This window comes from Chelonia mydas, chromosome 5 (assembly GCF_015237465.2).
Source record: "Chelonia mydas isolate rCheMyd1 chromosome 5, rCheMyd1.pri.v2, whole genome shotgun sequence".
NCBI lineage: Eukaryota > Metazoa > Chordata > Testudines > Cheloniidae > Chelonia > Chelonia mydas.
This window is the reverse complement of record NC_051245.2, coordinates 105,750,261-105,773,023: the sequence shown is the minus strand read 5'-3', so window position 1 is coordinate 105,773,023 and position 22,763 is coordinate 105,750,261. Positions and strand designations below refer to the sequence as shown.

General features: G+C 40.1%; 1 long non-coding RNA gene across 1 annotated transcript in view; it reads left to right on the top strand.

Moving 5' to 3' along the window:
* Positions 1-16,631, top strand: part of LOC122465829 — a 113,386-nt gene extending 96,755 nt beyond the window's left edge. The window contains exons 3-4 of the long non-coding RNA XR_006290920.1: positions 11,797-12,096; positions 14,911-16,631. This is a non-coding gene — a long non-coding RNA (uncharacterized LOC122465829). The remainder of the gene's footprint in view (positions 1-11,796; positions 12,097-14,910) is intronic.
* The last annotated feature ends 6,132 nt before the right edge of the window (positions 16,632-22,763 follow it).

The window sequence follows — 22,763 nt, the reverse complement described above, 5'->3', positions numbered from 1 at the left end:
GTTCAGCAAAGCACTTTATGAGTGTGCTTATGTCCATCTCTATTAAGCAGAACACGTAAGTCCCATCGAAGTCCAGCAGTGGGGTCTGGAAGAGAAGGAGTTGGATTCTATTCTGCCTCTTGAATGATGAACAATTGTTAGCTAAATTTGACTGCAGAGTCTTTGTCACTGGTAATGTACTACTGTGAGGGCCAGAACACTCAGCTTGCCTTTCAGATCTCAGATCAAATCTAAAATGTTGGAAGTTAAGAAAGTTATTTGCTGATTTGTAAACAGAACATAACTGAGAGGGGGAAAAATGTAATTTAAACTCCACACTAAGAACAACCATTTTGTTCAGATTTTTAACCAGACATATGTAGTATGTAGATGCTATTCTGTTCTGAATGAGGAAATAACTACTTAATTATTGCTTCAAAAATCTGTGAACAAAAATATTATGTAAGTATACCACTGCCTGGCAGCACTGTTGAACAGACTATCATTGTATGCCTTGTGTCCGGTGAAGGAGGTATTTTGATCTCTTTTTTTGTCTTACATAATTTAAATGGAAAAAAAAATATAATATGCCTCTCATTTGAGTTAACAATAATTCATTTCTGCAGTATTCTTCATCTCAAGCATCTAATCCTGCAAAGGCTTGCCAGTTTTGTGCAAGAGGAAGGGATGAGAAAGTTGCCATATGATAATAAAGAATCAAAGAAAGAATTGCTTTTGTCTAACACCAAACAAAGACCTTTATGAGAATAAGAAAAATAGATTCTCCATAAATCTCTCTCTCTCTCTCTCTCTGCTTCACTCTAGAGCTTTGGCCCAGAAGCTTCCCCAACCACTCTCTCTTGCTACAGATTTAAAGAAACTATATATATCTTCACAGCCCTCATGTTAATAAAGGAGGTTAGAAAGGGCCGAAAAGGGAAAACTGATCAAATTCGTGAGTTGCATATTGTGTAGAGTTGGCTGAGTAATTAAACAGTTGCAGAAATTTGTCAGATAAATTGTTCAAAGTGATAATATTGGACACACTTTTTAATTTTATTTCAGAGACTTTGGTATGAGTGCTGAAAGGAATTTTTTGGAGGCACATTGAGTCCTACAATGTCTTATACAATGCCTAATCTGGTGGGGAACCTTCTCTGAATCTAAATGTGGTTTATAAACACATGCAAATTTAAAAACAAAAAAATGAAAAACAAATGACACTCCCTAATTGTCAAACAAGCTACTTTGTACTGTCATTGACCTTTGCAGCAGTTACCTGCAATACATCTACACCCCTTCTAGCTGAGAATCTCAAAATGCTTGATAAGCATTACTGAATTAAACCTCACAACACCCCTGTGATGTAGGGAAGTAGTAATAACCCATTTTATAGATGGGGAAACTCATTTAGCTGAGTCTGTGGTTTGCTCAAGGTCACACAGTGAAACAGTCTTTAAAACTAGGAATAGTACTCTGCTCATATGATCCCCAGTATTGGGCTCAGACCACTGGACCAGTTAATTAATGTGCCATTTCCATACTGTTGCTGAAATCAACATGATGATTCTGACCGGTAATGAAGGCAGTAAAAATAATTTTAAAAAAGCATGTACATTTTCCATGTGGATTTATAATGGGTGTGCTATGTAGAAAAGGATATGATAATAAAAGGCAAGAAATATTATTACAGGACATTACAAGCAATGGCGAGAAAAACAATATGCAAAATACTTTAATACTGTCCATTCAATGTGCAAATCTATAACTTGCTGTACAGATCATTGCTCTGGTTTTACTGAGCTTGGCAGCGTTACAGGAGCTATATTTTCCCATGGATGAACTGCTCTCGAACAATTTCAGCAATGTATCAGATTAAAGAGGCTAGTCTGCAGCATCAGCTATGATTGTATTCTCTGTACATTTTTCTTTGCCAGCTATGGTTATTGAGGACAATGCAGGGAAAATCTTGGTCTCTAATCATGTTTGAGTTAATCTGTCCCTCTTCTAATATCCCTGACCAGTAACTAGGGAGCAACCCACATCTGTAGAAGGAATGAAAAATGTTTAGAGATACAATATCCACTTCTGTTTTACCATTTGGCTGCATAAGGAGGGCAGGGTTGGGTCAGCTAACCTGCACATCAGCTGAACTAATAACTATTAAACTTACAGGGTAGGAAGCAGCAGCTCAAAATTTTACAGATAGGGTTTTTGAGGGTTTATTTCCTTGAATCGTCTGCTTCCATAACACATCATTTACCTGAGTTTGCTGACTGTGAGGACACAGTGCAAGACCCATTTATTGCCCCAGCTGTTAAGCAAAGCATGAGTTTTCAGGGGAGGTGTCTTATGTCTAAATGACTTGTTGATTGTGGTTTTCACTCCCTCAATTCTTAGTGGTTGTTGGCATTTAATTTGGGTAATGTTGTTCACTGTTAATTGTTGGCAGTTCATTGCATCTGTGTTAATTAATTTTTGTTTTTAAAGTGATAACTCCACCCACAGGCTATGTGATAGGTATGCACATTCTAAATGGAGATGAATATAAGCTGCCAGTTTTGGACTCAGATCTGAACTTTCCCAAAGCTTGGGGTGTTTGGATTCAAGGTCTTGCTTAGGCTTAGTGTACAGAAAGAGGCCAGCTTGGATCCAGATGTGGATCTGAAGTTTCCCAACATTTAGGAGTGTTCAGGTACAGGTTTTTATATTTAGGCCCATATCTGTTTATTTTATATATAAAAAATATGGAAATACAAACACATAGTTTGAGTGTGTTTTCCATCATGGGCTTTTAATGAAATGCACAAACTGGACCCTCATGGTTATTAAGACTGAACCACCAAGATTCCAGTTGGGTGTTCATTCTGGGGATTTTTAAAGTGGAAGCATCTAGGTGGTCGCAATAGAGTTGGATGTTAACACCTCCAATATTATGAATGGTGACTGGAGGGCAAAATGCTACCTTTAGTGGCTTTGCAGACTACCGTGCTTCAAAACGATTCTCCAAATTCAGTGCCGACTAGGGCACTGGGATGGACTTCTTGTATGTAATAGTTCTCTGTGTAGTGGTGACAGCCCCTTTAAAATGATTTGTGTTTAGGCAACTCCTTACTACCAAAAAAGTTCTATTCCTAGTGTCTCAAACCTACAGGCTTTGTAATCATTATCTAGATCTTTCTCTTTGATCTTATATCCAGTTGGGGAAACAGCTGGTTCATCAGTATATGGGTAGTATTCTAATTGACAAAACATAACTAAATCCACACAGAGCTGGTTACCTCTCACCTTTGTGTGATAAGGAGCTTGCTACCCATTCCATTGTGTGTGCACAAGGGGGACACTATCTGCCATATCATTGCTTATGCCAGTCCCTTCTTTGGAAGAACATTACCACGGGTATGCTAGCAGGTACATCAAGATTCAGTCATATTGTCCTCATACTGTCTGTCTTCTCTTTCATTTTAAAAGAACTACAGTGTGAGACTGTGCAGAATGCTACCATATGGAAGTTTTCTGGTTTTATTTAGATTGCACTTGGGGCTGCCCATAAGTGTATCAGCATCCTAGGCAAAGACTGAATCTGATGCCCTTCTTACATCAGTGCCTGCTCCTTTCCTCCTACCAAACTACCTAGTCCCATATCTGTCATAATTTTTTCCCCCTAAAATATGTCCCTATTTCTGTTTAGTTGTCTACAATTCCTAAATGCTCTTTAGAATCAGTGGGACTGGGTTTGGCGAGGTGCCAAAACAAGCAATACAAGGGACTCAGGAGTGCCTTTGAGACCCAGATCACATGACTGAGCAAAAACGGGGGCATTTCTTTCAGGGCCAGGAAGGGACTAGCATGCGTAAACTCCACAGCCAGAGAAGAGTGATCCAGGACTGGCCAGTGGGTTAGTGACCACAATGGGTGCAAGACTGTACAGGTGCCATAGTGAGCACAACCTAGAGGGTTGCCTGCTTATCCTATGTCCAAACCTGCCCCAGATCATCATTTAAGACCCATGACATTTATTCCTGAAACACAGTCTTAATTTCAAGTGATCAGACTGGGGTACATCATTTCCACGTATTATCCCTCTGCTAAAGAATAAAAGCTGTGGTTGATATTTTCACTGGAAAGGAAAATGGAGGTAGTGTTACTGTTCGGCTGGTTTTGCAGTAATACTAGCAGCTTGTCCTTTAAAGAGGCCTCTCCTGTCTTGGCATGTTTCTGAGCGAGTATGAATAAAAAACCTAAGAACTGATTTTATTTACACGCTTAAACTTAATCTTATTTTAAAAAGGAAAGGCTGTCAGCTTCCACCTGATGAAGAAAACAGGAAATGAAAAAATGTAGACCAATTTGAGGACATGTCTGAACTTCACCGACGGCACCGTCATCCCACTCATCAGGTGGGAAGCTGAAGAGATTAAAGAAAGTTCTTTGTTTTCAAATTCCAGATGGGCAACTGTTGTTTTGAGACATGTTTCAAAATAGTTATATCTGGAAGGAATTTTTTTCTTATAATTTTTAAATGCACATTATTTTCAACCACAAAGTAAGGAAAAGGATTGTATATTCCAGTACACCCTTTAAAATACCTTAGCAGATTTTTTTTCCATTAACTTTCAAAAATCCTTGGCCGGAACAATAGGAAAAGTTCAAAGTTCACCTCATAATCATAAGCAGACGTCTGTTTCTCCCTCTTCCCCCCTACCCCCATCTTACTTTTCTCCTTCTTCCCTTTTTTCTAGAGGCCAGATTTAAATATCCTCTTTTTCTATCTTCCTCAGGATGAACTCTAATTTCATAATATGACGGTTTCATCCAGAGTTAACAACTTTGGTTTGGCTTAGAACTATATAATCTTAGAAAATATAAAGTAATGGTTTAAAAGCTCAGACTGTGAAAGAAAGGAATACTGCAGCTTAGTAAAAGCATATGTTGCTTGTGGGGACCTCACAACCGCATTCATATCCAGCTCTTGCCAAATCACGTTACAGTGCTAGAGCTCCTTATTTGAATTTCCCCAGCGAGGCTCATATGGCATGCTCTGTACGCTTGCTATATGGTATTAAGGAGGTTCATGGGGTTCTATCTGCCAGAGAACATTTTTTCCTCTTTTTTTCATAAACTGAATGAATGTGTCATTCTGTGCTTCACAAACTGAGGTCTGCTTATTACCCCGTTTGTCTTTTGATAGCATAATTTCTGATACAGCTTTCAAAAGTACAAAACATGCTAAAATTTGACCACATGTACATCTGACTCTCACTCAAAATGGCTTTGCTTTAGAAGCCAATGACTTTGTTTTTCAGAGAGGCACATGCAGCGTGTGTGCAGGGGAGGTAATATTCTGACTACAATGGAGTTTGAAATCTGAGCACAGCAGTGTTGAGAGATTGGAGCTGTGCAAAATGACCAATGTTTGATTCACATGCATTTGCAAGTTAGGTCTTTTGCAAATGTTTTTTGTTTTATGTACCAGCCACTAGCCAAACTGAGAATTTTCACAAGAAAAAACTGTTTCTCTATCTTTGTTGTGAAAACAGATTTTTCCAGTGAAATGAAGGTTTTTTGTATATGGCTTTTTGATGTGATTTGAAAAAAAAAAAAAATTAGCCAGCACAGAAATGCTTTCATTGTTAGAGAACTCACAAAAATAACCCGTGGAATTTTATTTTTACTGATTTTGACAGATGAGATTTTTTTTTTGCATATTTTTCAAGAGAGGACATTTAAGAAATAAATCTTCTACCTAAATCCAATAAGCCTAATTCTGATGTAACCTCAATGACACCAGTGGAGTTACTCCATCAAAACACTGAGGCATTAGTAATCACTTGGTAATCACTGTTTTGCTGAGTGATACCCCACTGATATCAGTGGGAATCACATGCAACTAAACTCCTGTACACCAGGTTGCATACCCTTAAAAGACCTCTGAAGTAACTTAGAGTAACAGTTTTGATGAGCTGTTGGTGTAACAGTTTCATTAACTCAGAATTTCTGTACTTCCATCCTTTCAAGCAATAATTTAATAATTTGGATGCTGTAGATCTATATACACCATCTTAGGCCTCCTTTGGCTGGCAGACTGGAAAGCTGGTAGTGTTTATATACTTTACACACCCATAAGGCCTGATTGCCCCTTTCTACAGAGAAATCTGATCTGCAGAAGTGATCTTGCAAGGATGGCTTTCCTTCTGCACTACTCTGTTGGCTTCCTTATTAATTGGATGTATACAGAAACACGTGAATAAGTATGAATACTCATGCACATTGCATATAAATTTAAAATTCCTGTTGTGTAAGTAGATATGCAGGCAATGCTGAAATTCGCTTTCTGTGAATATTAGTGCCAGTAAAACTCAGTCACATGAGTGCACCTGGATAACACACACAAAAGGGGCATGAGTATAGCTGAAGTGAATTTCTTTGTACATATGATCTGATAATATTCGCAGAAAATGTTTTGCAGAATGAACACAGCTGTAGCAGTTACTAAATGTAAACATTTACAGTAGAGCCCTGAGGTCACCTTGCCACAATGTTTCATTGTAGGAATAGGGAAACATCTCACCTTATCGTATTAAAGTCAATATCACAACAAAGCAAATGTTTGCCTCTTTTGGGTCAACAACTATATATGCATTCATGTATTAAGGTTTCCTAAGGGTGGAGTTCTGTTATAAAGGTGACCCAAAACTTTCCAAAAATTGTTTAAATGAACAAACTATTAAAGATCCCAGATCAGCAGATTGTATGCTTACAGAATCTAAAATGACGTGATGCATCCTGTATTGAAAACCAGTCTGTTTACTCACCTTTTATATAGTTAGCACTTACAGTAGGTGTGCTTAAAAAGTTCATTCTGCTTCTGGAGATCTCACTGCTTCTAGCAGTATTCTCCATTTTAGGTACAGCAAATGGTTCTGAAAGTTAGAATGTCTTTAAAACTAGAAAGAAATGTTTAAGGTCAGTGTATGTTGCTTATTTTGTCCATAAGCACTTTACAAAGGACCGAGATCATCCGTTTTACAGATAGGGAAACGGAGATGTACAGAGTTCAAGGCCAACATTTTCAAGAGTGATTAGAAAATTTGTGTGTGCTCACCTTGGGATACCTTAAGTGACTTGCCCAAGATCACACACTGAGTCAGTAGAAGAGTACAGTGCCTGTTCCATGGCATCCCAATATCAATTCTTACATGCTAAGACTTCAAATTGTAGTATTTTGTCTTTCTTCTGTAAGAGCTGATAACATCATAAAAATGTAAAGTGCAGTTAAACTTTGCAAAGATGGCTATGTTGGCTTCCATATCAGTTCCTTGTTGACTTTCAGATCAAATTTGCTCAAATTAAAACAATTTTCCCCCTAACTTTCAACTCTGGAAACTCAACCTAGGATCTGAACATCAATCAGTATTTTCTCTAGTTTATTCATGCAGCTCAATAATGCATTCTGCAGCTGAAACTAAATTAAGCATTCTGCAAATGATGAATTAGCTAGAATCCAGCTCACTCTCCCATAGCTGGATTGGCTTGGCAGGACTAACAATAGTAAAAAAAGCAGTAAAAACATACTATGATCAGAACACAAAGCAGTATGAGTCAGAGAAGATCTGTTGACTTAAAGATGGCAGTTTCATATAGTCATTTTCTAACCATAACCGCACTTCTAGCCACTACATATTACATGTGGTTTTTAAAGCTTCCCAAATAACACTTGGGCCCATATTAAGAGCGTAATTAATGTCAATGAAGGGTGCAATTTCAGAATTGAAATGTACGTCTTGGGTGAAATTCACGCATCAGTGCCCATGCTGTGGGAGACGCCCAACCCAAAAAACTGTCATTTCTGTTTCCTGGGAGACCACTGGCAGTGAAACTCCACTTCAGCTCTGCACTGGGATTTTTTTCTCAGTTGAACTGTTTTTCTTTATGCCCAAATTGCACAGCACCTATGATCTGTTGGATTCATATTTAAAATATTTTAAGCAGACAGAAAAAACGATGACCCAAACAATTGGGTTAGTATGGTGATATAAAACTATTGTTACAAATACAATAACCATAACAAAAGTTGGTATAATGCATCTTGCTATGACTGCTTAATAAATGGCAATGTAGAGTGGGAACATATCACTGTTCTGGAAGGTTTTCTTTTGACTGCAAATGATAGCAGAACTATTTCAAGTGTTCACCTCAATCAGAGGAGATGCATTCTTGGGATGCTCACAACTAGGAGACTTTTTTTTTCTTGATCAGCACACACAGCTCTTATTAGTGTTGGTGAAAGCAGTCTGTTTAAAACTGTCACAGCCTTATCATATGCTAATGTGAAGCTTCTTGTAATTCATGGTGTATGGGTCAAAAAAAGCATAGCAGGATTTTTAAAGCGAGGAAAGTTTGGATTTCAGATGAGTGCTAAGGTCCAGCTCCGACATTAAGTAGAGGCAAATGGGAGCCATTGATTTTATAAACTAAGAGCTTGTCTATCTGGTGTGGCAATGTGCCCCAGAAGGACATGAATTCTAAAGTGCACCAGCATGTTTGCTCATACTAGGGAGCTTCTAATGTGTGCCCATAAGGCGGCCGGTCAGTGTACAGCATGTTGGTGCATTTTAGAATTCACAACCCTCTAGGCACACTGCTGCACCATGCAGACAAGCCCTTAAAACCTCCTAAACTTAAAACAGAATGAGTGTAGTTTTGAATAAACACGTAGATGGAGTAGCATCAGAACTGTCGGAGCATGTATGCCTTCTCAGAATAGTCTGGAAAGTTTTAGAACACTATTGGTATCGACATTATAAAAGTTATCAGTTACAACTGATTTTTTGTGAAGGAGCACTGATATATTATGGGATTAATATTGCATGTCAGTGTTACACTGTAATTACAGTACATTGTGCACAATTGCAAACACTTTATGCACATTGGGGAACAGTTAGTCACGTGAATAATTCCATTGAATTCCATGAAACTACTCATGTGAATAACTGCTGCCCATTCTGGCCCGGACGCAGAAAACTACGTAAGCACAGGCATAACTTTAAGCATGTGAGTAGCCCTAATGGCCTTGATATGCTACATTGCCAATTTCCATTACCAAATGGATGTGTGCAGAAGATCCACAGATTCCCCAATAGGAGGTGTCATCTGAAGAAATATGTTAAGAGTTAAGGTAAAGTCAAAGTACTATGTTCGCGAAAACAGATAAGCAGCAGACTTCAACTTATTACAGAAAATTGATGGTAAATTAGTCAGCTTTCAGTACCAGTCATTTTCTGCCACCTGAAATCAGCACTTGGAGTCATTTATATTTTGCTACATCAATGGCTGTCTAAGACTAAGAATTAGGGTGCAATTTGCAAAGAGTGGAGAGATGTGGCTGTATTCAGATGAAAAGGGCTGTGAAAGCTTGCTGAAATTTTTTTGCATTTTGTGGCTAGCTACTCCAAAAACTGAAGCACATGGTACTGCAGTGCCCTTCATCTTTCCCAGAAGTGTGTCTTTTCTCTCTTCAATGGGACCTCTTAGTAATATAATTCTTGTAGGCTTCCTTGATATCTTCCCATCCAAAAATTATGCATAACTCAGAAGTTGGGTGGTTAATACAGTTTGGTGCAAAAAACCCCTAAGATTTGCTATTTTACTATGAAAAAGGAGCTTTGGCCTTCATGCATAATAATTGCAAGATCTTTTTTCTTGAATTCCATAAAATAACAAAATAGGAGCTAAGAAAACCAATAATTAACCATGTAGTACTTTTAAGGCCAAGTTCATCTGGCTCCAGTGGAATTACATCCTCTTAAAGAAAATATATTTTTTTTAAACTGACAATCTTTTAATACCTCTTTAAATTAGTATTATTTCGTAGATACTCAGTGCTGTTACAGATATTAACATACTGGAAGTTAGGTTTTCAACACCATTTGTATATTTTCTATTACTTAAATTAAGTTTCAAGGAAAAAATAAGCTGAGGATTAAATATTAATGTCTAATGTATTTACAGCGGCACCCTACAGGGCATGAAATATATGTAATCCGTTCTGAAAGTCTGATTATTGGTGTAATGGTTACCATCAAAAACTCATCATTTACCAGCAGTTACCAGAAGTTATCACACTGTAATATCTTGCGTATTGCAATATTCCCATATCTTTAAAAAAAAAAAAGAATTATTGTGGTATCTTGGAGGTCACTGTTGACTTTTAAATGTTTCTCACTGTAGGTTATTATAGGCCAAGCATTTCAAAAATGAGGATCTAAAGTTAAATGCTTAAGGGTGGGATTTTCCAAAGCATTTAAGTGCTATAGAGGCACAAATCCCAGTGACTTTCAGTGGAACTTGTACTCCTAAGTCAGTTAGGTTATTTTGAAAACCTCATCCTAACACTAAAACATAGAAACCTAAATAAAAGTGACCAGATTTTTCAAAAAGTGCTAAACATTAACTTCATTGGCAGTTGTGGGCACTCAGTACTTCTGAAAATCAGATCATTTTATTTAAGTGTCTAAATGTTGGGCATATCACTTAATGAGTTATACATGAGAACATTTTGCAGCATTCTTCAGGCAGAACACTATGAAATGAATAGCCATTTTGCCCGAGGAAGGGCTTCAGGCTCTGTCCCATTGACACCAGCGTGATTTTCGGCTGAGTTAGAAGTGCTGAATATGCTAAAAGATTGCATGGGTGTAACCAACAGCAGATTTTTGGCTCTTGTACAGTAATTTACAGTTTGTTTTACAATATAGGTAACACTATCAAAACTTGTTAATCTTTTTTAAGTTCAATTTTAAAATCTTTTTGATAAGGAAGACTATTGGCACTCTCTTGTCTAAATACCAAGGAATTCTCTCTGGTTTGCAGATCATATCAAACAGTAAATGAAGAACATGCTGGTAGATTGTAGAATAATTCTCAATGTATAGGAAACATTTTGTGCAGTTAGCAAATGTCCAGATTAGATTGCAGAAGCTAGGAATGTGCAGCTGGAAAAATTTACTGGTCTCTAAGCTGCATATTTATAATTTGTGAATTTGTGAAGCTTTGCAAAGCAGTGCAATGGTTGTTACATGCTAGCAGCTGATATCATCTGCTAGCTTTGCAGATGTTCCTCTCCATTTTCTCCTGTGAATCACAGATGTTCTGTCCCCATGAGTCACACCTGCAGGACTTAAAACAGGTTTTTTTAAAAGAAAAACTAGGGTGGCAGATGTGTTCAAGTTTGAACGTGCATGAGGATGGGGCAGAAAATCCATCCCTTTATTTGTTCAGATTCCACAAAATTATTCTTGTGCTGCTAAAATGACCCAAAATATCACCAGTTTAGCAATCTTTGTATTTTGGTAATCCTTTAAGGAGTATCACCTTGTGTGTGTATGACACACATAGCTGATATATGTATGGGGTGTGTGTGTGTGTGTACATGTATCGTATGTAATCCATATAGTCACAGTACATGAGGTACAGGGTAGAGAGTGGAGTTGCCCCCAATGTGAGGGTTCTAATAATGTTGTTGTTTGAGAGTGTTGCCTCTACATTTTCCACTTATGGAATTGGCACGCCCTGGCATCAAACCATGAAATCTCTTAAAAAGCAACATCTGATGGGGATACTTGTCCATCCCTTAACCTCTCCTTGTAGAGGAATCTGAGGGTATAAAATGGGGAGTGATCCAACAGCCATTTCCCTCCTTCTAGCCACCAAAGATGCACTAAGCTCTCCGCTTTCTTCTAGCTACTGAAGGTGCAGCAAGCTCGGATTGTCCTCAATGCTTTCCTCATTGGCTTTTCTTTCTCTCTGCCCTCTCAGGGATATTTTTGGGTTTAGTCAGTCAGCTTTTCCTTATTTAAGGACGAAAGAAGAAAGGTGCCCACTCCTCACTGGGGAAGTGGCTGGACTACTGAGGAGCTAAACCTCCCCCAGAAGGAGAGAACACAGAAAGTGACATGGCCACAGGACTGAGCCTCGAAGAGGACACTGAGGGTCCTGATGCTGTGAGGGGGCTGCTGGTAGAATGCAGAGAAGGAGTGACGGTGTGCAGACTGTGGACAGGGGCGTCGACCTCAAAGCTAATCCCCAGAGCTACCTGGAGGAGGCGCCAGTCCGGTGGTGAGTGACACACTCTGTGACTATGTAGAATTTGTTGGTTGGTGTTTCATGAGATACTGATGTTTAAAATCAAGCCAATGGTATACAGAAAAGCTATTTTTGATCTTTTACAAGTTTTAAAAATTGATTCACTTTTTCTGGAACCCCCAGGCTTTAAATATGTATGGAAGCTTGGTTTTACAGGCACAGGAATATGAAAAATAAAATACCATTCAAATATACAAAAGAATTTTATATAAATACTTTTTCTCTAAATTAGTACTTAAAAAAAAACATGCGATGGACCATAATGATATAAAGTAAAGTTAGCCACGCATTTGGGATGGCCCTCACAACTTGATCGGTCATGGATAATAGCCATACCACATGAATGCCAACAGAGGTCCCAAGCCTGGTAGAACATATGTTGGTCTGTGATGATATAAGGATTCTGGTCCTGATTCTGAAACTGATTCTGTGCAGAGCCCCACTGAAATCAGGGCAGGGGTCTCCCCACATGCAGGATTAAAGACAAAATCCTTGTCTGACTCCCCACTCCACACACCCTCATCTACTCTATAAAGCTTAACGTTGCAAAACAGCTTCACTTACAACTGTCTGTTTTCACATGTTCGAAACTTTCTGGAACATTTTGTCTTTTCAACTGAAACTGTCCAGGTTTTGTGTCTGCTCTAAACTGAATTAAAAAAAATTGAGCAGTATCTCTTCAGCCATTCTGGAGTGTGGGAAGGGTTAAAATATATTCTTGCTTTCATGTGAAGATATTCTAACCACACTAGCCAGGGCTATAGCAAAATAGCCTGAAGCGTGGCATAGACCATAGTCTCCATTGATGAAGTGCTTTTGCATGTTTAAAATGAAATGGTTTAACATGTAAGAAAAATGTAATAGGCTGAAACTTGCATACAGACCCTGTCCAGTAGAACATTTCCTTAGGACTACAGTTGTGCCCCGCAGGGCAAGTCCTGCCTCTAGAGATCTGGGGTTCCCCACATAATGGCACTAGGGCAAGATTGTGGAGAGTGACGCACACCCCCTGCATGATGTGCTCAGCTGTGAGCGTGGCACATCCATGCAGAGAGGCAAGTGGGACTTAGATATGTGAGTGGTGGGTTCAGGTGCAGAGAAGATCCACTGCTAAAAGTATCCTCCCATTCTTTTCTCTGCATAGCAGGTTGGGACAGTGAAGGTTGCTGAAGTAATGGCTGTGGAGCAGATTCCTATTCTCCACTGGGAAAGAATGCCTTCACCCACCTCTAGTGTAGCAAAGCAGTGCACAGCTTGGTTCTCAGGCTATGTGCTGCTCCCCAGGATTTGAGTCTTAAAAATACTGCTACTCTGCATATGCACGGGAAACTAGTTAATGGCCTCTTCCACCTGCTTTATGCGATAAAGGGCTGCAGGATTGGATCCTACTTGTGCAGTTACTGATTCAAAGGATGGTCTGGTTCTGTCAGTAAAGCTTGATACAAGTGCTCAAAAGTCAGGACATTCGCCAAATTTGGGTTGCTCTGGCAACATTAGGGCAGCCAAGCTGTATGTATGTCATATTTTTTATTCCTTTTCCAATTACTGAATGTAAAGAACACACACAACTTTATTAACATATACAATAGCATAGAATGTGCAAGATAAATTAATCTCACTCAAGCAGCATTTACTTTTGGAATTTTTTCCCTGTAGTTTAACGATAGGAGTATCATCATTTTATCATCTTTCTATGCATATGATAGAAATGGTTGTAACATTTTATGTCATTTTATTGGGATCACATTTGCTGATGCAAAAAGTTGTTACCATGTTATGGAAGTAAATTAAGTAACAAGAAGTGAATTTTGAGGCATATTTCCTGATGTGCTATTCAGCACAGAGCTGAAAGCCAAACACCATTGCAGCATTTAGGCATGAATTATTACACAATAGTTCTAGACCTGGAGTGTTTTGATGCAAAAATGTTTAAAGAAATACAAATAAAGGATGATTAAAAATGCTTTTTGGATACATCATTTCACTATAAAAAGCATTTGTTAGTTGAATATCCTTCAGTAGTAAAGGAAAAGTGTGTTTTTTTCCCCCTACTTTTACACATACTTATTAATCTTAATTTAACTTGAAAATGTGTACAGATTTCAGAAGTTTAAATCAGAAGTGTAGTCCATGCAGAACCAGGCTCAGTGGCTGCTGTCATATGGAAGATCTGCAGGCATGGAGGCTACTTCTTCTCTAGAGAAAAGAGGACCCATTTTATTTTGTCCTTGGAATTCCAAAATCCCAACACTGCAGTCTAAAAACACATGGGTCTCTACTTAAGCTAAGGGGAAACCTCTGTTACATGGGTAAAGAGTGGAAGAAGCCTATGTTCTCTTTTTGAGGTACAACCAGCCATTAGAGAGCAAATTGCTAAGGTAAGTCTGTAACTGTTACAATTAAATGCAATAGTCATGAATAACTTGTGTTTAGTTGCAACTTGGTTTCAAATCTAGTTTACACACACATTTTAAGGAAATGTAAGTATATGGAAAGTTTGAAGGTATAGTTGCAAGCCCTCCCCCGCCCCCCCCCCTTTTTTTTTTTTTTTTGCTAGAGAGACAGAGACCACAATTTCAAATTAGGGTAATAACCAGAACTCAAAAAGAGTTTGACTAAATGTCTTCAAACTTTGCAGAAAAATTATGCTTTGCTCTCAGAGTACACCTAGGAGCTTCCATGCCAAGGCAATTTTATTTGCTACACTTATAAAGGAGCTAACGGTAGGGTTTCTAATAGAAGGTGATTACAAACTTAATGTAAAGCAACTTTTATTTCTGCTTTCAGTTCCTCTACTTTTCCTTTAACGTCCACCCACAGCCTCCATGAGCAGCTCAGCAAGTTTGAGAGACATCAGAGTTTGAAAGTTTGCTGGGAGAATTCCAAAATTCATAAAGTCAAACCATGCCTCCCTCAATATGACTAACATATGGTCTTAACAAATTTCACCAACACTGGATGAAGGGAACTGCACCAGAAAATGTTTCTATTATTCTTTCACTCATTCTGTTGGCCTTCAGTACAGCACCAATTGTTGCTAGGATTTTGTCCTGTGTTGAATTGCTAGTATAATACTTATTATTTCTACAAAATGAGACATTTTTGTAGATTTATTACTTAACTACAAGATTTGTGGTATTGTCTTCCAGAAACAGGTATTGCACATCTTTGTAGTGATTATAAAAAATACAGTCAGGGTTGCTTTATGTGAAAAAGATATAATAAACTATTGGCTTTAATTCTCTTTAAAAACATTTTCCAGTCATAAAATTCTGTATCAACATCCACTGCAAAGCACTAAAATTCTGTTTAAACCTGAACTCTGCACAATTCCAAGAGCTTTACAAACACTGTACTTAAATCCATTTTTGTTCATGTAGTCACAGTGCTTATAGAAAAGAGTCATAAACGTTGTTGTACAATTGCTAGATTAAGTTGTTTAAATACTATGGGGTATATTCTCTTCCACTGTCTTGAATAACCAGAGCCACATCTGACTATACATAGTATTTCATAAAAGTACTTTTGTTCATTAACTTAAGTCCTAGCAGGCAGCCTCTGGTTTTAAAAGCCATCTGGTGACTGATAAGAAATGTAAATTCTTATCTCCTCTCCTAAGGCCAATGGATCACAGCCAAATGGAGGATGAAAGCTCCAAAAATGCCACCATCTTGGTTGTAATCTGTTGTTCGTGGGGTCACTGGATCTGAGATTAATAAAGCATAGGGAATGTGGTGGTGTGGGGAGAATGTGTAATTATTTTCTCTATGCAACTTTTTTGCTCTGCTTTTAGTTAGCAAAACCTAATATAATGGCAGTTGTGAACCCTTCTGTTTGCACTTGATTGCACTGATTAAGACTAATTATACCTGCAGTCTGAACCTGGGAGAGTGCAAGCAGCACTTTGAAATCAGACTACAGATTTCCCACTTTTTATGAAAAATACTCTGGTGCTTCCTCTTTCTTGTATCAGAATCTTATTTGTCTTACAGATTTTTGGTGCCCTTTATTTGTATGAAACAGAAGGGCAAATATAAGGTTCTTCTGTCAAGTGCAGTGGCAATGCATCCCACAACAGCTGTTACAGAAGTTTCTGGTTTATTCTGTATTTCTTCTACTATAACACGGCTATTGTGCAAGGGCAGAAATGTATGTCCATTGATCATAAAACACTTCAGAATAAATATATGCAATATGAGCACTTTGGAAGATCTTCAGTCAAACCTTAAACAAAGTACCCGTAAAACAAAATTTGCCCTCTGAAACAGAATATGCCATTTGTATTTAACTATGATGACTAATTGGTTCAGAATAGCAATAAGAAAAATAAAGTGGAAAAAATGAACTCAGCTGACTTAGTGGGTACTTATTTACAAGATACATCCTGCCCCACTGTGTCCTCTGGTCTCTAGTCCAACGTCAGCTGTAGTGACTTCTAACTGTAAAGATTTTTGAACTCTGTATCCCAGAATGTTTCAGATTTTGAAGACACTGTAACCACACACAGTCACCACACATTTGAAAGTGCCACATACCACTCTTCTGTCAGTTCTTTGATTCAGTTTCCTCTGTGAGGAGGGACAGTAACACTCACATTTAAATTCAATTTCTACATTATCATAGTTACTATGTTATCATGGGGAAAAAAAACAACAAAAATTCCTTCTTAGACATTACCTGTCAATTTATATTCCCTTTCTACTTTCTGAACCATTTAATAACAACTGGTTAATATAGGTTTGAGCCAAAGTCAATTGAAGTCAGTGGAAAGACTTTCATTGTCTACAGTGGCTTTGGATGAGGTTTCTGTTCTTTATTTTTCAATTTACATCAACCACGTATGTCACAGTTCCTCATTCTTTTCTTAACAATTACTATTCCCCATTTCCTTTCTCCCCTGTAATTTCATACCAACACCCTTTGATTTAGGCATAAAATTCTTGAGTTTTATGTTGTGGGTTTCCTAACTCTGTGCTGTATTTCATCTAGTTCTTTTGCTATGTCTGGTTTAATCAAGTTGAATTGGATTTGTAAGTGACATTTAAGAAATAACTGCTGGAGTTTTTCAGTATTGTGTCCTGCAGTATTGACTTATGCAATCAAAGTTTGCAGTACAATATTACAGGATTCTAGCCTCATGTATTTCTAATTCCTGTCAAGTATCTGCACAAAGTATCCTGCTGACACAGCTGCCTGTGATAAACAGCTGACCTAGTGTGTGTTTCACTCAATTTAGGAAATTTCAATTTAGGAAAATCTGAAATTCCTCAAAAACAAACTCTGAGCAGCAGACAGAAGTGTTTATCATATATATCACTTCTGCCCACTTGTAATAAACATCATCCACTGTTAAATACATTCTCTTATTCTTCTCTGCAAAATCAATGTGTAGTCTTTGTCAAGCCTTAGCATCTCCCACATCTATGGATGATGTGAACCAATTTATGGCTTGCTTTGGTGATTATTACAGAGTTCACATTGACTTTGTCTGAGTCTGGCCACCAAAAAACTTGTATCTGCACATTTCATTTTTCACTGTGCCTTAGTGATATTAGTGTAATTCTCTCAGCATCCTACATATCAACTCCTTGGTATTTCTGTCCTGTAGGCCACAGTAACTAATCACTCTACACTGACAATTCCATTTTTCTGGAGGGATAGGGATGATATTTTTTTATCTGCTTTGGGCCTGATTTCCAGAGACCGTGAGCTCCCACAGCAACCATGGACTCCTAATGAAGTTTTGGGAGCTCAGCACTTCTGAAAATCAGACTCCATATGATTTGGCCAAGCAGAGTATATTGTATTACTTTAGCTAATACAGATTCTTTCTTAGGTTTGATGGCTCATTTTTGCAGTAATGGGAATATCTGCTAAGACAGATTCTCTCTGCTAATTCTATGTCCTCTGAGTCTCTTCTTTCAGAAGCCATCACTTCGGTGCATCTGTTTTAGTACATTAAAACCTTTGTTTCCCATCCTGGGAGTGAGTGACTTTTTCATGTCTTTAATAATTTAGTATGGCAAATATACCTTTTAAAATTAACTAACTAATTCTAATTAACTGCAATGATTACTTACATCAGAACAACAACATAAAATAACAAAAATAAATCACTGAGTGTGGCTTTGTTTACCAGCTACATTCAGCCCCCACTAAACCCTTGGGCTCTGTCCCCAACCTAGATCCTGCTGCAATTACTTCTAAATGTTTTGAATTCTGCATCCCAGTACACAGGCAAATGATGGCCCAGTAGTCAGGGCACTAGCCTAGGCCTTAGGAGCTCTGAATTGAATTTTGTGCTCTGCCACAGGTCCTATGATCTTGGGCAAGTCACTTGGCTTTGCTGTGCCTCCATTCCTCCTCTGTAAAATGGAAATAATAGCATATACCTCACCTCACGGGGGTGATATGAGGTAAATACATTGAAAATTGTGAGGTGATCAGATACTGCAGTGATGGGGGGGTAGTAGGGGTTGGGAGGACTATATAAGCACCTGTGATGGACAGAATGTACAAACACTTAAAGTTGAAGTAATGACACATAGTCACCACAGTTCTTAAAGCTCCATACACCACAAAAATTACCTGCATATGGCCAGATTACAGTGATGCAAGTCCAACTACTTCTGCACCAGTTAAAGGGGAGGGGGCACGTAACTCCTCACGTGACTCCGCTCCGCCCCCAGCCTAGACCCTGCGCTCTCCTCCTCCCCTCCCCATGATCCATCCCACATTACGTGGGGGGGAGGGACTAGGGGGGAGCTCTGTCCTCCTCCCACTGTGCTGAAGACTTCTCAACCACAGGGCTCTCCAGAACTGCAGCAGCAAAAGGAACAGAATTTGGGGCTTCCGGGTAGCCCCAGGTCAGCAGCTCCTCCGGCATGGCTGTATTGCCTCCAGCCCTTCCACGCAGCTGTGTCTCCTGAGTCCTATGTGGGGTCTGTACAGGAGCCCCCCCAGAGGGCGAAGTTGGGGGCGGTACAGCTGTGCTCGAGGAGCTGCTGGCGTGGGGTTCTGCTCCTTTTGCTGCTACTGTTTCCGGGAGAGCCCTGAATCACAGGGCTGTACTGCCCGGAGCCCGACCCCCAGTCCTGTCCTCCGGCAGGGCTGCTGTACAGACCCCAGACTGGAGACGCAGTCATGCAGCTGCATGGAAGGGCAGGGGGCAGTACAGCAGCCATGCTGGAGGAGCTGCACGTTCTGCTCCTTTCGCAGTTGTGTCAGGGCTCTCCCAGGAACTGCAGTGGTGAAAGGAGCAGAACATGAGGCCAGGCCAGCAGCTCCTCTGGTGCAGCTGTACTGCCCTCCAGCCTTGTCCTTCTGTGGGGCTGTACAGACCTCAGACAGGACTCAGGAGACGCAGTTGTGTGGAAGGGCTGGGGGCAGTGCCGCTGTGCCGGAGGAGCATTCTGTCACTTCTGACTCCAGCTCCATTAATTTCCAGAGCTCCTGAATTGCACACCACACCCTGTTGTCGTTCAGCCTGGCCGCTGGCCATTTGGTTGGTGTATAGTACCTTTCACTCCAAAACACACAAATAGAATACAAAATATTGATGACCAGAGCTTTGAAGGCAATGTCCCCATTGAGGGGAGGTTGTTGGGGCAGTCTCCAATACTGAAGAACATGTCCAAAAGCTCGTCTGCACAGGGGTGGAACACCTGTTCTGACTGTAAACAGAGTCAAGATGAGCTCTACACTGACATCTGGTGGTGAGTCATGGTGGGTTGTGCAAAAGAACTTCAGAGGCTGATCTCATTTGCATAGGCACACCCACCCCACCTAGATGGTCACTTTGGCTGCTGTAGGAGCCCCAGTTTCTCTGTTATTGGGGCAGGAATAAACTGTTATCCTGATTATGTGAATCAAGGACAGTGGAACTGTACTTGGCCTTTTGTTATGATGGAGGGACTCACCATCAACTAAGCAGCACTCGCTAGGAAAGGGTCATAGGTTCCAAAACCCAGTGAATGGAGAGAGGTTGGGGATAGGTATTAATGCTTGGTGGTATGGGCCCTATGGTGATGGCCTTACATGCTAATTGCACTTTCTCCTTTCTCCACTGTGGAATATCAGAGCTAATTTTAATTCCATTAGGAATCTAGTTACAGGCTGCTGAGCTGAATTCACTTTGGGCCAATGGTGCACTAGCACTGAGGCTCCCCTAGTACAAGCTGAAATCACAAAAGAGATAAACTTACTAAGAGCTGAAATCACTGAGTGTTGTGTTTAGTGGGGGAGCCTGAAGATATTTTGCGGAGCAGTTTGTGGGACGGCTGGCAGAGCAGAGCGGCTCTTGGAGCAGAGCAGTTTGCAGGACAGCTGGAGCAACTTATGGGATCGCTGGCAGAGCAGAGCGGCTGGTGGAGCGGAGCAGTTTGTGGGACAGCTGGAGCGGCTCATGGGGGCGGCTGGCAGAGCGGAGTGATTCATGGGATGGCTGGTGGAGTGGAGTGGAGCCCCATGGAGAGGTGGGGCAATCGGCTTTGGACCACGTAAGGTGCCCCTTAACCCCCCCTCACCCCCATCTCCGCCCAGGTTGGGAGGTAAAACTGCAGATAAACTTTCGAACTCTGGGGCTGCACTGACCAGGGACAGAGACTTTTGGGGTGTTGGACTTTTGGGACTTTGGGTGATTTTGGGTTGCTGGACTCAAGAACCAAAGGGAAAGGACATGCCCCAATTTGCTTGGGGTGGGTTTTTGCTCATGGGTTGTGTTATGAATCCTGTTGGTGGTGTTTCCCCAACATAATGCCACATTGTTTCTCTCTGTTATTAAAAGGCTTTGCTATACTCAGACTCTGTGCTTGTGAGAGGGGAAGTATTGCCTCTTGGAGGCGCCCAGCGGGGGTGGTATATACTTGTCCCAGGTCACTGGGTGGGGGCTCGAGCCGGTTTTGCATTGTGTTATTGAAATGGAACCCCTAGATACTGAACCCGGCCCTTGTTGCTGCCAACTCTGACGGGCAGAAGGGTTACATAATTATACTGGTATAGTTAAAGTGGTACAAACTCCCCCAAATCTGCCCCACTGATAAGGGGCATGTGCTATAAGGGTACAAAGCATCTTTATATCAGTATACCTGTGTCCACACTAGGGAATTTACCATTATAACTATTTGGGGGAAAAATTACATTCTGAAGTGAAATACTTACATCAGTACAAATACTGTGTGGACCAGGTCTAAGAGATTCTGTACTAATGTTTTTCTTCACGGTGATCTCAAGAGTGTGTGTAATTTTTATAGGGAAAGGGAATTTTTCCTAAAGCTAATTTTTCAAGGATGACAACTGTGGAGATGAGGTTGGTTTTTTTAGAGAGCTACTCCTTAATATGCTCACCAAATGGCTCTGTGTAAAGATGAGGGTCTTAGACTACTCTTCTTAATGACATCAAAGCCCTAAAAATAAAATAAACAGGCATCCGGCCTATGCACCACTCAGATCATACTTAAGCTCTATTTTGAGAGCTTAACTGTGCCTTAAGTGGAGTGCAGACGTTGTGCTGTCCTCCTTCCCAGGGATGAATTTCACCCCCAGATGAATGGGCCAGCTTCCCAATAATCTTTAGAGGGCATTGCTCAACAACACAAGCTTCTTGGAGCTGAATCTGCAAACAATGGCATTTTAGGGAAGCCACACAAAAAAAAGATACCACAAACAGTATGGCAGGTTTGAGGAGACATTTGTTTGACTGACTGAGTGGCTCTCATTAGAATGAAACCCCTCACCAGATGGGTTTGGGTTTTGCCGATGGGGTCAGGATCCCTTCAGTACTTGAGATGAATAGAGAAGCGTAATTTGTGCTGGATATTGTGGCTAAAATGCAAACATTTTTTAGTTACATTTGCAGGAATTTGAGGCCCACCGCAATCCCGGGGCACAACAATGAGAAAACTCTTTCCAGATGCACTACTGTATGCAGCAACCCAACTGAACAGAACTTGGACAGTCCTGTCACTCTAATTCTCAACCTTATGTTGGTGCTGGATGGCTGCCATTGGAAACAGTAGTGCAACTTTATCACTCGATGCCAAGAAAATGCTTCCCTATGCCATATGGGGACAATATACAGTATCAGCTGGGGAAGCCCCCTTTTTGAGGAGAGAAAACTGCTTGATACAGCACTGAGACAGGTGGGGAACAAGAACTATGACAGGACTAACACTGAAAGAGAGAGCACAAAAGGGAGATTTAACAAATATATTTCTGAACACAATGTAGGAAAAAACTACATGCCAACAAATATAATGAGTATTTTGAAATGTTTTGATACAAAGACTTTAATCGGCTGATCCCAGCTTGTATCGGAACTTCCATCTCCTTATACAGGAATGAATTGTAGGAAAAGAGCAGAAAAGCCTCAGTAACAGATTCATAGAAGGTAGAGATGGAAAATGCCCTAATAGATCATCCAGGCCATCTCCCCCCGACTGCATGATTGTTCCCTATTTTGCATTGTCTAGGCTTTTGTTTTACTCTATTTTGAAATGTCCAAAATCAGGCAGTTTCCACCATGTTTCTTGGATTCCTCTAAAATGAATTTTTTCTCCCCTCATAGCATTTAAAAAGTGAATTGGGAAACAGGGTGGGCTTGAGGTGAGGGCCTGTGTGACTCCCAGCCCACTCTCCCCAAT